General features: G+C 44.4%; 1 protein-coding gene across 1 annotated transcript in view; it reads left to right on the top strand.

The window, feature by feature from the left end:
• The first annotated feature begins 11,146 nt into the window (after positions 1-11,146).
• Positions 11,147-15,008, top strand: part of smpd3 (sphingomyelin phosphodiesterase 3) — an 81,660-nt gene continuing 77,798 nt past the window's right edge. The window contains exon 1 of the mRNA XM_084365097.1: positions 11,147-11,353. The gene's annotated coding sequence lies outside the window, so the exon portion shown is untranslated. The remainder of the gene's footprint in view (positions 11,354-15,008) is intronic.

Here is a 15,008-nt window from a genome sequence, read left to right as displayed (position 1 = left end):
ACTTACAGAGAAATTTCATAATTCAGTGTTTGGAGAATTCACAGGATTTATCTGTGGTGAGGGATTATCTCTGCGGCCTCTGACTGAAGCCAGGTGCTGCTCACATCCTGCACAGCAAATCACCTTCGACACTATCTGACTCACAGATCACCCAAGCACCATGATGTAAGCCCCCCACAATCTATCATGTCCCATATTCATTGTTACAGCTCTCTTCCTCTGCCCCTCCACCTTCTCTAATCTCCCCGATTTCTGTCTGCAGGGCTGCTGAGGACTCCACAGGCCACCCTCCAGGCTCGTAGCTCAAATATAACACCGCAAGAAGCTTTCAAGGCCGCTGTCTCCTCCTCTCTGACTAACCAATAAATTCTCTTTTCTCAGAAGAAGTTGAACTGCCTGGTTGAACTAATGATGCAAGGACACTCAAGTCTGAGAGAGGATCTTTTCGGTTTGGAGGATGTGTGTGTAAATATGAGGTTTGTTGCAGAATCAGTCAATCAGAGCATTTTGATTATTTTTTGCTCATTTCCATCACCAGACCATGGAGAAAGTGCTCATGCCACAATCATGTCACATTACATTTCATTCAAAATGTCAAACTCTGAACTGGAAGAGCAGGTCACATCAACCTATCCAGGGTAAATAAACACAGCACCACTTGCAAAAGCTGAGGAATATCTGCTGCTACATACAGTAGGACCTGGAACCTGAACCTGGAAATAATCAGAAAGTTTGATGATTCAGAAAGTAAAATGAGTGAAAGTGTCAGAAGGTTTAGGCAAACAGGGGCTTCCTCATCAAAACAAACAAACACTCATGTCTTCCAAGGGGCAGTGCACGTAACTGTAATACGTTTTACAGAAACTGGATCAGTTGTATCCAAAGCACAATCAGGCAGACCCATCAGGACAGCAATGCGTCAAGCTTAGTTCTCTGAGAGATAGAAAAGCAACGTTATCACAGATACAGAATCAGCAAAATCAAGAACGCAAGACTTCAATCAGTAAAGGTCCTCTCAAAAGAAGGCTGTCTTGCTGTCTTGTAGTGGCCTCAGGGATGAGTTGACATTTCTAAACTACTTCTCAGGAGGGGAAACAAGGCCAAACACCTGAGGTGGGCTAAAATGTACCAGAATTCCACAGTGGATGATTAAAAAAGTCTTCTTTGGTGAATCCAAATTACAGATCTGTGGCAGCAGCAGAAAGGTGTATATAAGGAGACGAACAGGAGAGAGAATGATACTACAGTGTTTCAAACCCACAGTGAAACATGGTGGTGGGAATATTCAAGTCTGGGGGTGATTTGTAAATGAAACAAGACTAGGTCAAAACCTAGTTTAAGGCTGGTATGTGTCTGGTCAAGGGGTCCAACCCGACCTGCCAACCCAAAGCACCAGTATTTGACGACCTGCGGATGAAAATCAACAATTCACTATGTTTCTTTGGGAAGTTACATTTTGTTGCTTGAAATGCGCATGAGCAATTTGTTGTTGTGGTCCCAGTAATGCTTGTTGTTAACACGCACTGCAGTAGCTGATCACATGACATTATTATGCTGTTTAGGTCATAAAAGGTTATATTGTGGACTTAGAGTTTGTTAGAGTTTGTGGATATGATGGCGACATTGTTAAACTATGCAACTGTTCAATGTTGAACTAAGCACAGTAAGTGCTCTGAGGACGTTCGGTACAAAGATGCGCCCTCTGCACATGTAATAAACGTTTGTGCTGGTTGAAAGGACAACGGTCAACGGGGAAACACTAAGACTCACCTGCCTGGACCAATGCTGTAACTCAGTCAACATACTGACTAGTGGTCCCAGACTTTTGGCCCCTAATATCAGCCACAACATTAAAACCACTGACAGGCAAAGTCAGTGACATCGATTCTTGTGTTAGAATGGGTTACGGTTAGGGTTAAGGTTAGAGTTAGGGTTATGGGCCATGATATTCATGTGGATGCCACTTGGATGACGCGCACCTCCCACACAAACATTGTTGCAGACCAAGTACACCCCCTCATGGCAGCTACACTCCCTGCTGGCAGTGGCCCCTCCTGCAGGACACCTGTCAGCGGTTTTACTGTGTTGGCTGATCGGTGTAGGTTGCTTTCATGATGCAGGAACAAAATGTTGCTTCATCTGATAGGATGTGAATGCAGCATTTGATGTGTGAATCAACCACAGTATCTAAAACCTGCAGCTCTTTCAGTTCAAGGCTGCCTCTCTGACCTGTCTGCCAATTAGCAAACCTTCCTTTGTTTAGTTCAAAGAAAAAACCTTGGATTTTAGTTTCACTGCTCCAGCCAATAATGTTTCTCACGGTAAGATAACACTGTTCTCACAGCAGCACATAGCACATTTAGTCAATTTCATACATTTGTTATAACTGACCTTAAGTATTTAGATATGTCACGAACAAGGAGCACGTAAATGTAGCAAGGCTTTTTGTGGGAGCATCAATGAAGCCATGATGGGCAGTGAAGTCACTCCAGCTGCAACACAGTTTAGGATGAAACCTGACAGAGCGTAGGAGGCTCACACATCTATCCTTGCTGCCACTGGAGGGGAAAACAACACAGTACAAAAACACTCCTTTTGGCTTTTCTCCCGTTCTCTGATCCTCGTCTGTATTCGCAATCTCACAGCTCATTTCAAAGGTGCTGTATTGGCATGAAATACACATGATGTCATCACGAGATATACTTCATAGTGATGGAAATTATTGAGAATGAAATGAAAAAAATAATGTATCCTACAGGAGAAATGGACACCTTTAAGGGGAGCTTTTTAGTGTTTTTCTGTCTGATGACTCAGAACTAATTTATGTTTCTTGTAGACTGCAACTTGGATGACAAATTCAAGTTTCTCGGCTGTATATTACCTCTCCTTATATTTCTGAAATTTATATGGAGTTTTATTTGTGTTATTTGTATTTATTTATCTGTGTTAGCTCGGCCTTGACATTTATGAAAACATAAATCCTCTTTCAAAGCATTGTTCAGGGTCATTAGTTCATTATTTGTGGAAAAGATTTTCTTTGCACTCAAACACAGAGTCTGTGTAAGTGTAAATGACTGACATGCCCACTGTAAGTACAGCTACTCCTCAAGAATATGACAGAGACCAAGGTCTTTGTTTCTTTAACTGTGAAGATGAGATGGCCTTGATATGCCTTCAGAAAACATATCCCTTAAGTGCAGCTGAGTATTTGGCCATAACACAAGCTCTTCAGGCTCGAGGGGCAAAAGTAGCAATTAAGAGATTCTAAAACTATCTTGGTATATTCCAGCCTAATGTCAGCATGCTAACATGCTCCCACTGACAGTGCTACATATCAGAGGGGGAATTACACAGTTACAGTCAGGGAGTTAACTTTGGTTCTAGGGCTTAAAGAGAATCCAGCACAATGCAGACGTGCTTCAGCGGAGTGACGTCTCACAGTCCATACAGTATCTCACTTGCTTAAAGGTGCAATATGCAATATCTATGTAAGAATTTTAAATTTGGAAAATTAAAAGTTAATTAAAAATGTGAAGTATCAGTCTATATACTGTGTTGCTGAGATGCCTACTGAAATAAGCATGCTAACCACCTAGCGCAGGCCCGTCCTCTCTCGTAACACCACTCGCGCTACCAGAGGCTGCTAAGCCTGGTTCCCTTGATCCACAGGATACAAACCGAGACTCCCCATGATCCAAGCTCCCAGTCTGGGTAAACTTGAGTTAGCTCGGAGCCACTAACTACTTGGCTGGTTAAGGGCAGCTAGTAGCTACAGCCAAAGACTATAGTGAGGATCATTAATGGTTACTCTGGTGATGTACTGCCCCCTATTTATTTGGAGTACAACAGGGTGGCCAATTGTTACATTTTGCACCTTAAATGTCTTTGGCATGTAGATGATGATAACTAAAATCCAACACACAAGTTCATGGGGCGTTTACCACACAACAACTTATGAAGTCAGGGGTCACCAACAAATATTTTAAAGGTCCCATATTGTACTGTTTTTCATCAATTTCACACAGCTGTCAGAGGTCCAACAACACTGTATTCAAATGTATTGCCCCAAACCCATCCATGGTCCTGAATATCAGCTGTCTAAAAGTCGCTCAAGTGAGCTCTACTGAGAGCAGCTGTTTCTGTGCCTGCACCTTTAATGCAAATGAGCTCCGTCCTGCTACACGCCCCTCTCAGGGAGAGGATGCCGCTTACGCTAGCGGTAGCATGCACTCATGTTTACAGTGGATGTATCGCCGAGATGCTGTCGTTCAACTGCAACAGGTAACATCTAAAAACAGCTAGCGAAAGCTGTGTTTGTCTCCAACACAGTCTCCAAACTCTTGGACACTGTCCGCATAGCCTCTGTCTCCAGTCTGCACATGTTTCCAGACTTTTCACTGTGACAACCAAGCTCCCTCGTAATATTATTGACATTAAACTTGCTTCAAACGCCGTTGCATAGCGGACCGAAGCGGAGCTAACTAGTTAGCCAGTTTCAAGCTGACTTCACCATACTCGTAGGCAACTGTAAATACTATCAAAATGTGGCAACACTTACCTGTGGCTCGGGTGCAGTTGCTGGGTCCCGTATGTTTGAGACTGATCCTTTTACGAGGGTCAGTGTAGAGGCAAAGCCAGCTTTGTACTGACCCTCGTTACTGAAGCAGTCCGATGTGAAGTGGTTAGCACACACAAACAGACTTACACGAACCGTAGCCGGCACGTTATCGTTAAAAATGAAACGCAACCACTGTCTCTTCTGTTCTTCTGTAGCTGGGACAGAATATAGGCACTTATGTTGATTTTTACAACCAACAACAGAGCAATTTGCGTGTCTAGCTCTGAGCGACGACATTGCGAAACACTATCACGCCCCCCTCTCGGATATCTCTGGGGAGGGGGGAGTGTTTTCGCGCACAGGAGGCCGGCCTATGCAAATCACTCCTGTCGAATCTGAACAGCCTGTAGGAGCCTCGTTTTACCAGTGGGTGGGCTGCAGAAATGATGCCGGACTTGTTTGCTTTCCTCATTCTGGGAGTTGGTGGGCTCAGGGAGGACCAGTTGATATATGTAGAGACCAGAGAAAACATGTTTTTCATAATATGGGACCTTTAAAGTAAAAACCATCAAGTCAGAACCACACACACACACACACACACACACACAACAGCAGCAGACCATCAATTCCACTCAGACAGACTCGCACAATGCTGTACCATTACCAAAGACACTCAACATGCTAAAGAGGCATAGGTAGGCAGATGTGACATGACCTCTCATTGAGGCAAATGGTAAACCACCGCAGCCACACAAGACTGTTAAAATGAAATTATCTATATTGATGTCATCTCTGCAACAGCTAATCATCCATTGTCTCACTGCTCATGACTAAGCACCAGTATTGGCTCACATTAGTGAAAATAACATTTTATATTAGCTCAGCTAGCAAGCTATTTGGCCAACATTGGAAATGAAACACTGCGCTATGAACCAGATGCCTCAGTGCTCCCCAGTGAGCACTGAGGCTCACATGAACAGGAACGTATCATGGACGCACAGACGCCGCTGTCGCTGGCTCTCCAGCACCTCGCAACAATGCAGGAGAGCACCACCGCGCTCCAGCAGCAGCAATCCCAGGCCCTTGTGGATATCGCGGCGGCCCAGCGGGACAATCGTGCCCTCCTGCGGGAGCTGCTGCAGCGCCCGGTCACCCTGAGCGCTCCGGACTCAGACAGTTTTCACCGGGAGATAAAGTGCTTGTATTACTCCCCTCCTCTAGCTCCAAATTGCTCGCCAAGTGGCAAGGGCCCTTTGTGGTCACACGGCGAGTGGTGGATGTTGACTATGAGGTGGTGCGTTCTGACAGGGGTGGGGCTACACAAATTTACCAGGACGCACCTGCCTCATACACCACCACATAGAAACGGTCACGACCCTATCGGCTGCCGGAACACAAGAGGAAAATTGTTCAGGCGGAGCTTCAGGCCATGTTGGAGATGGGAGTAATAGAAGAGTCCAACAGTTACTGGTGTTGCCCCATCGTGCTGGTTCGCAAGTCCGATGGGTCAGTACGGTTCTGTGTGGACTATCGCAGGGTCAACGAGGTGTCCAAATTCGATGCCTATCCAATGCCCCGGGTCGACGAACTCCTGGATCGGCTGGGCACGGCTCGCTTTTATACGACACTGGATTTGACCAAGGGCTACTGGCAGATTCCCTTGTCGCTAGAGTCCAAGGAAAAAATGGCCTTCTCCACTCCGTACGGTTTGTACCAGTTCGTCACGCTTCCGTTCGGATTGTTCGGGGCCCCAGCCACTTTCCAGCGCCTCATGGACCGGGTGCTGCGGCCTCACTCTGCGTATGCTGCGGCCTACTCGGATGATGTGATCATTCATAGTGAGACCTGGGAGCAGCATATGCAGCAGGTGGGGGCAGTGCTCGAGTCTTTGAGGCAGGCGGGGCTCACGGCCAATCCGAAGAAGTGTGCGGTGGGACGGAGGGAGGTACGGTATCTGGGGTACTACCTGGGCGGCGGGCAGGTGCGGCCACAGGTGCAAAAGACCGCAGCGGTTGCCGCCTGCCCAATACCCAGGACGAAAAAAGAGGTCAGGAGGTTTCTGGGGCTGGCCGGTTACTATAGGAGGTTCATTCCGGCCTTCTCGGAGCTGACCAGCCCCCTCACCGACCTGACCCGAAAGGGTGCCTCAGATCCGGTCCAGTGGACGGAGCCGTGCCAGCTGGCATTTGAGAGGGTAAAACAAGCCCTCTGTGGGGAGCCACTCTTGTACACTCCTAACTTTTCTCTCCCTTTCATCCTGCAGACCGACGCCTCGAACAGTGGGCTGGGGGCCGTTTTGACCCTGGAGGTGGAGGGGGTCGACCGCCCCGTACTGTACATTAGCCGGAAGCTGGCTCAGCGGGAAGTGAACTACAGTACGGTGGAAAAGGAGTGCCTCGCCATACGGTGGGCGGTCGGTGCCCTCCGCTACTACCTCCTGGGGCGCCCATTCACCCTCTGGTCGGACCATGCCCCGCTCCAGTGGCTCCACCGCATGAAAGATGCCAACGCGCGGATCACTCGCTGGTATCTAGCATTACAGCCTTTCAGGTTCAAAGTGATCCATAGGCCGGGTAACCGCATGGTTGTGGCTGACTTCCTCTCCCGCTCGGCGGAGGGGGGGGGAGTGGACTTGCGGCCAGCGGGATCCCGGCCTAAGTCGGGCGGTGGGGGTATGTGGCAGTGGGGTGTGGTTGAGGCACCGGCTGCTGGAGGAGAGGGAGGAGTGGCTCAGCTGGTGCTCAGACAGCTGGACAGAATCAGGTAATCAGTCAGCTATATAAGCACGCTTGTAACCTGGTTCTGGTCTCTTGCAGTAGGCTGGGTCCTGGGAGAGGACCTGAGCAGCGAGGACAGAGACGGCAGATACCTGAAGCCTCAGCTGGGAGAGAGACGGCTGTTCCTTTTGTTTGATTATCTTTCTTTATGTCGCTATATTGTTTCTGCCTGCCGGCCTGTGAATAAACACGCTCACCTGCAAAAACAGATACTGTCTCCTCCTTTCCTGCCCTCCCCAGTGGGCACTGAGGCTCACAGTGTCAAAGGGCAGAAGTGACTGTTTTTAAGTATTTTATATTGTTGCTTGCTGTGTTTTACTTGCATGAGTTTGTTTTGTTGTGTTACATGCTTTTGTTGTTGCACATTGGTTTGTGTCTGCACTTCCTGTCACTGCTTGATGTCTGCACTCGACTAATTTGATTCCCTGATAACCTGCACCTGGTAGATCTCTTATATTTGTAACAGGCACTGGTGACCACCAATCGAATCTCTGAGAATGGCGCAAGGGACCAATGGCATGGTTCAACAGGTGGGACCAACCACCTGGGCCAAATGTTAAGGATGATGAGACTGGCACAGAAAAAAAAAAGAAAGGAAAGAAGGCAGAGGTGTGGAGCGAGGACGGTGGTGCACCAGGTGGCAGAGGGAGAGACTGACAAGCCACCACCTTTTCTCTGCTGCACCCACACTGGACTGTAGGTTTTAAGGGACGCTGGGATTTTAATATATTTGGGACTCTTTTAAACTGAATTCATTAAAAAAATTGTTAAATAAATTTTAAGCATTTGTACTTTGAAGTGCTCTCCATCCATTAAAAAACGAACCCATCTTTACCCATACATTGAACCTCCCTTACAAAGGTATGAAGGTAACAATGAACGATGAAGTTCTATTCTATTTTAATGCTTTTGTGATTTTTTTTTTCTTCTATTTTGTAGCCTACATATAATTTTCATGACTCTGAGCCTATTACAAATACGTGTGCACTTCATGCCTGTAGTGCAGCGTAGCACTGCCTATCTTACCCGCTCAACAAATGGGAAAAAAACAGCCTCGTTCAGCTTCGCAGACATCTGGTATGCAGACATGTAATTTTATAGGGCTCAGCTCACAGGGATTTTTAAGCTACCAATTCTTCTCCGTCCCTGATTTAACTGCCAAACTTATATCTTTGTTACTTTGTGGAATTGTCGCCTGCTGACACAACATTTTCTGGTGCATCACATTTTTCCCTCAGTCTGCAGCCGACAAGTGAAGGGCTTACACTTTGAAATATGTTTTCCCCTTACTTAGAATTTCACTGTAGGTCTTTCAGTTCAATAAATTGTAAAACTATGACACAGTATTTAATATATCATTTTTCACCAAACTAAATCAACTTACATTAATAGGCTACATTTGAGGAGCACAGTGGAGCAGCAGCTTATGACTGACAAGATGTTTATCGATGTTAGCTCAAAAACAGCTAGTTTGCCTACAGAACATTATGTATTCACTCTCTGAGACGGTGAGGCATCTGTTGCAGTGGCTGTCTTAAGATGCATCACTCAGATGAGTCAACGTCACTTTGATTTGCTATTGTCTGTGTCAGATTTCATTAAAAGTTACTTAATTTATCTCAGGACTGACTTTTGAAACTGGTACTGGTATTTATTGATGAGATCATTGATCCATCAGCTTACAGGCAACTGCTCTTCCAAATCATCATCCCACTTCAGGGAGTTTGTGGGCGTGTGTGTGTGTTTATGTGTTTGTGTGTGCTGGACACACACTGTGTTTGAGATAATATTTCATCATTTCTCTGTGGAGGTACAGTATGAACAAGATGATAGGCTCCAAATGTGAAAATCACTAATGCAAAGTCTCCTGTCCAAATTTGTATTGTTTTATGCTTATTTGACTGTTTTCCTTTGCCCTTCACTCACAAGGAAGCCAAAATTTAAAGGGTCAGTTCACCCAAATTGAAAGAAACAAATCTCTCTTAACTGTTGCGGTATCAAGCCATGGAGATAGCTTTTGTTTGATTTGTGATAATGACGATTCATAAGTGTCCAAAATAGTGTGGACTATTGAGTGTGAGAGTAGTGAATATTGCAAGTTTGTTACATCTCGAACTGAAGCCCTAGGACACAGTTTGGGATCCGGCATTTCCAACCAAAGAAGTGAACCCTGAAGAGCCCCCTCTGTCAGCTGACTTACTAATCAAATAACACCCAATACTGCTCAGACACTAATCGGAGCAAATAAAATGCCTATTTTGGAACATTGGTCAAATCAAACCAAAGCCTCAAAACTGACTTAACTGCTATCTGTCACTAAATCATTAATACAAATTGTCAGAATACTGTATATCTTCACTGTGAGAGAACAAATACAGACTGTCCAATGTACACTGATGCTTTGAGACATTTTCTTTTTCTTGTTTTGTGTCTGTTTTTTAAACTGTCACATGCTTATTAATAATTAATAAAGCCATTAAATGACTGGCTGAATAAGACATAGAGGTCCTAGAATCTACTGTACACCAGCATGCTCTGACCAATGAAGTCACAGCCTCATGATGAATATATTGTTTCTTTTTACATGACCTCAGCATTGTTTGGACTCTCTCTCCCCCTCTCTCTCTTTCTCTCTCTCTCTCTCCTTCTCTTTCAATTCAATTTTTCAATTTAAAGGGGCTTTATTGGCATGAACGTTTAACAACAATGTTGCCAAAGCATCTGTCCAAACACTCGGACAGAGAGACCACATGTTCTGTTTTCGTTTGGTTGCCATGAATATTTGTGTCTTCCTGTTTGGATTGTCAGTCTGTGGTCACTGAGCCTGTACTTGGTGAGGATCTGTCTCTGCTTTCTATCTCTGACAGTAGAGAGATAACATTCTAATCTACTTTGGCTTTTAGTTTCTTCTTTCCAATGTTCCAGGTAGGTTTCTTTGCATTGTGTTATAATTTGCTTTACTCTGATTGGTGTTTGGAGAGCAGTGTTGTTGTGAGGCTGGTCAGACTGTGTCTGAGAGGGGGCAGTCAGCCTCAGTACCAACTGACATAGGGGACTCTTTTCTGGGCTCAGCTCTTGAGTTTGGAGGGCTTTGGAGTGGAGGGTGTCTCTGGCTGGATTTCAGGTGGTTAAAAAAGTTGAGCGTTCTCTTTGGAATGTTAATTATCAGTGGGTATCTGCCTCATTCTGCTCTACATGCATTTGTTGGTGTGTTTCTGTGTACGTGTCAAATGTATCTGCAGAATTCTGCATGTAAAGACTCTGTTGGATGTTTGTCCCAGCGGGTATAGCTCTGATGACTGAGTGGACCCTAGACTTCACTACCGTACAGCGCAATGGGCTGGATGACACCATCAAATACATATAACATTATTTTGACTGGAATTTGGAAATTATAAAATTTTATTTTAATTGCATGTAGGGCTCTTCGAGCTTTTTCTTTTAGTGCATTCACTGCCATGTTGAAACTCCCTGATGCTGTAATGGTGATACCAATGTAGGTATAACACATGCTACCTCCAATGATATGATTATTTATGGTAAATTAGTGTTTGTTCTCCTGACATGTGGGCCATTTTTGAAAGATCATGACATTAGTTTTCTTCATGTTTACTGCCAGGGCCCAGCTCTGACACTACTGTCAGGAAAAAATGAAACAATGAAAATGTCTCTCTCTGTCTGTCTGTCTCTCTCTGTCTCTCTCTCTCTCCCTCTCCGTCTCGGGAGGCGGTCGCTAGGGGAAGTGGGCGTGGCTGGTCGTAGCTAGGCAGTGACGTCAGCGGGAGCTGTTCGGAGTGGCGTGGTGCTGAAGAGACAACTCTCCTCGCCTCAGTCAGTCAGCCAGTCGCTCGCTCGGTCCCCCGCTCGGTCCGCAGCCATCAGCTGGACCGTGAACGCTGGATTTCACCGCCGCGAAAAATCGTTGATTAGCGCTCATTACCGGAGGATTCAGAGGACAGAACACAGCCAGCGCCGTCTCCACATCACCTGAAGCCCATGTGGGAGACATTTCCAACAAGTAAGTCGCCTCTCTTCTGTCTATTTCTCTGCTTAATGTGTCCCAGAGCAGCATGGATGGACACTTCAGACCTTTAGTGGGTTGCAAATGTTCATAAATCACAAGTTGTGTGTTCCCAGTGAGATCATTCACTCTGAGCTGTGTGACAGTACAGACATATCCCTGCTGTCTGTAATGATCAGACCGTGTGTGTCCACTGAGGCAAGTCTTCCAGCCGCGCCTAAATCTTACCCTGTGCTGCCTGGGGTAAAACATTTGACTCATATTTGCATGATCCAATGGTCAGATATGCTCTCTCTCTCTCCCTGTGTGTGTGTATGTGTTTGCGTGCGTGTGTGTGTGTGTGTGTCGTACATGAATGCCTGAAATCAGAACAGCAACCTAATGCAACTGAATGGAAACATAAAGCATACACACCTCTCTCTCTATCTCTCTCTCTCCCTCTCTCTCGTTATCTCTATTTGTGTGTGTGTGTGTGTGTGTGTGTGTGTGTGTGTGTGTGTGTGTGTGTGTGTGTGTGTGTGTGTGTGTGCGTGTCTCAGACACACACTGGTTACACAGGGCTGGTCCAAGCAACACCACTATTTCAGACTATACTTGCAGCCTCAAATTAGGTACATTCTGTAGTGTCTAGTCATTCAGTAGTGTTTTTTCCCAGTTTACTGACCCACTACCCACATGTAGTGGCTTTATGGTTTCACTGGTTTACAACAGGAGACATACTGGGACTGGCCAGTTAGTGGTCAAGCTGCTGCTTGTGTCTTGAAAGCTGATACAGCGTCACAGTTTGTGGGAAAAGTCCAGGAGCAGGGAGGTGTTGCTTTTTGACTCCACAGTAGATTTAGGTGTGGCCCGACTCGCCTCTCCTCTGCTCTGCTTGATCTTTTCTTTTCTTGATTCCTCCTCTTCTTTAATCTTTTCTTCTCCTTTCCTTTCCTCTCTTCTCTCCTTTCCTTTTTTGTGTCCTCTTCTTGTCTTCGCCTTTTTTTCTTTTATGTTTCCTCCTCTCCTCTCCTCTCCTCTCCTCTCCTCTCTCCTCTCCTCTCCTCTCCCCTTGTCTCCTCTCCTCTCCTCTCCTCTCCCCTTGTCTCCTCTCCTCTCCTCTCCCCTTGTCTCCTCTCCTCTCCTCTTGCTCTCTTTCCCTCTCTTCTCTATTGCTTTTTTCCACTTCTCCTCTGTTTGCACCTCCTCTCTCTTTTTAATGTGCTCTCCTCTTCTCCCTTTCTTCCCTTCTCTTCTCTGTTCTCCCCTCCTTCTTCTTCCTCCTCTTGTTTCCTCCATTTCTCTCCAGCCCTCTTCTTCCTCTCATCTCATCTCCTCTTCCTCTCTTCTCTTCTCTTCTCCTCTCCTTTTCTCGTCTCAGTTTTATTGCCTTGGCAATTGTCTGTCCTCCATCTGCACAGATACACTGAAAGGAAATCAACTGGCAACTGGAACCTTCTTTTTCTATTTAGTCATATTTTAAAACAAATGTTTCTCTAGTTTGCTCTTTTTGTTATTATGTCATTTCATTAAGAGTTCAAAAATGTTCAGATGTTCTCATCTTCTTTATTCCACACATTACAGAAGTCACTAAACAGTACACTGTGACTCACAAGAATGTCCGTAGACTTCATAATACAGATAACTGTCTCATATATTTCAATAATACAGCTGACTATTTCCCCATATGGACAGGTGCTGCACTGTGATTTAGCATACAGTTAGGTTAGCTCGCTCACATGTTTGCAGAACCATGGGTAGACTATCACCAGTGTTTTATATTTACTAATAATGTGTTGGATTCATCTTAATGTGTATTTTCAGAAGCATTTATTTTTTGTTTTAAAGAGAAACTTAAAAAATATATTTGTTAAACAATAATTTGGCGGCCTCCCTGAAGTAACTGTAAGGACCCCTTATGAGTCACGGACCCCCTGTTGAAAAGCTACACTCCCTTTTAATCCCCTCACCTCCAGTTAAAAAAGAAAATCAGTATCAACCTGATGACATCACTATGACATCAATATGGTAGGGTTGGGCAATATGGCTTTGAAATAATAGTGCAATATTTTCGACTATATCATATACAGTATATCTCAATATTTTGAAATTGGCTCCAAATCATTTAATGGATGCCATATCACATGAATATTTTGACAATATTGTAGGGATGACTACTGGTACTTTCACATATATTAACACCATGAGATTTTTGATATATAATTATCATTAATGTGGATATAATGACTAAGTAATATCAGAACAGTAGTAGAACAGTGTGTTATGTTTAGATAATTACATCACATTACTGTAATGCAGCATTAAAAACCAGGAAAAGACATACTTATGTCACAATATCACTATATCCAAAATCTAAGACAATACATGGTCTCATATCAGGATAAAGATATAATATTGATATATTATGCAGCCCTTCATCAGGGTTATTTCAACTTGGGAGAGGGAGGCGGGGGGCGGGAAACTACCTTAATTGTCACAAAAGTCCTGCTAGTGGCAAGTAAACTCAGCTTCATATGTAAAATCTTTGAATTGCACTTTTCAGTCAGTGTATGAAATGTAAGTCTTATTTTCTGGTACATAAAAAAATATAAAAAAATCATTCTGCCGTCTGATATTTAGAAACCTCGAACAATTCAACTTTTGTTATCAAACAACACTCTTAAAGTGACAGACTTTCATCACGATGTGGTAGAAACAACCTTTTTCATTGCTTGTAAGACACTGTGGTCGTGTTCCCGAAGCCAGAAGAAGCTCAACGTTAGTCTCTTTTAAATGTTCTACCCGCTGGCTCTGTGGGTGCTCGCAGGTTGCGGCTCGAGCTCTCTGTGCCTCCTGAAGTGAACACATCTTGACGTTTTAGCACACAGGCAGATATGTGAAAGGTGACATTGCTGACATCATGACAGGGCTGCAAAAGTGCATGATATACGTTTAGAGTGCTCACAGAGGATCTAAATATAGAAGGAGGGGGAGCAGTACCACCCAGTTTTTCTTTATATCTACAGTGAGTTTAGTTGCCCTCCCTGTGGATTTAGATCTGGGCCTGTAGCCAAACTCTTCTCACATTTACCCAATTATCTCAGTATTAGAGTAATCCTGTTTCTTTGGTTAATTCACAATGTTTGCCTTTGAGTCTGTGAGTTTTTTGATGTAGACCACCCTGCCAAAAGAGGCAGAAGGCTTCACAATATGCCCGCATCTTTAAACATAATCTTGAGACAAACCCTCTCAGTCTGGCGTTCATGACATCTCCTCATTTGCCAGTTCGATTAAATCATCACCTTCTGTTTGATACATTTGAATTTAAAATGTCATCTTAACCTCTGAGATGAGTGCCTGATAATATTTGAATGTGGTTTTTAAAGTGTGAGATTTTTAATATCTGTAATTTTCCAAAATAAAAGGCCTGATGTCTTTATTAAACTCTGAGCGCTTTGGTGCTCAATATCTCAGAGCAACCCTGAGGGCAGATAAATGTTTCAACTGAAGCAACATGTTAATTATTTCAACCTTCCATGCTAGGCGCTGGGTGTTGATTGATGCATTAATGATTTAGCTTCTGTTTGTGCTGTAGTTTCAAATTCACAAGAGGACAGTTTAATGTTGTTATATTTCTTTTTTTCCCCTGCTTTTTCGTGGACCCCCCACATTA

The sequence above is a fragment of the Pagrus pagrus genome (genome assembly GCF_965226575.1).
Source record: "Pagrus pagrus genome assembly, chromosome: 10".
Lineage (NCBI taxonomy): Eukaryota > Metazoa > Chordata > Actinopteri > Spariformes > Sparidae > Pagrus > Pagrus pagrus.
The sequence above is the reverse complement of the archived record's forward strand: the minus strand, read 5'-3'. Positions and strand labels throughout refer to the sequence as shown.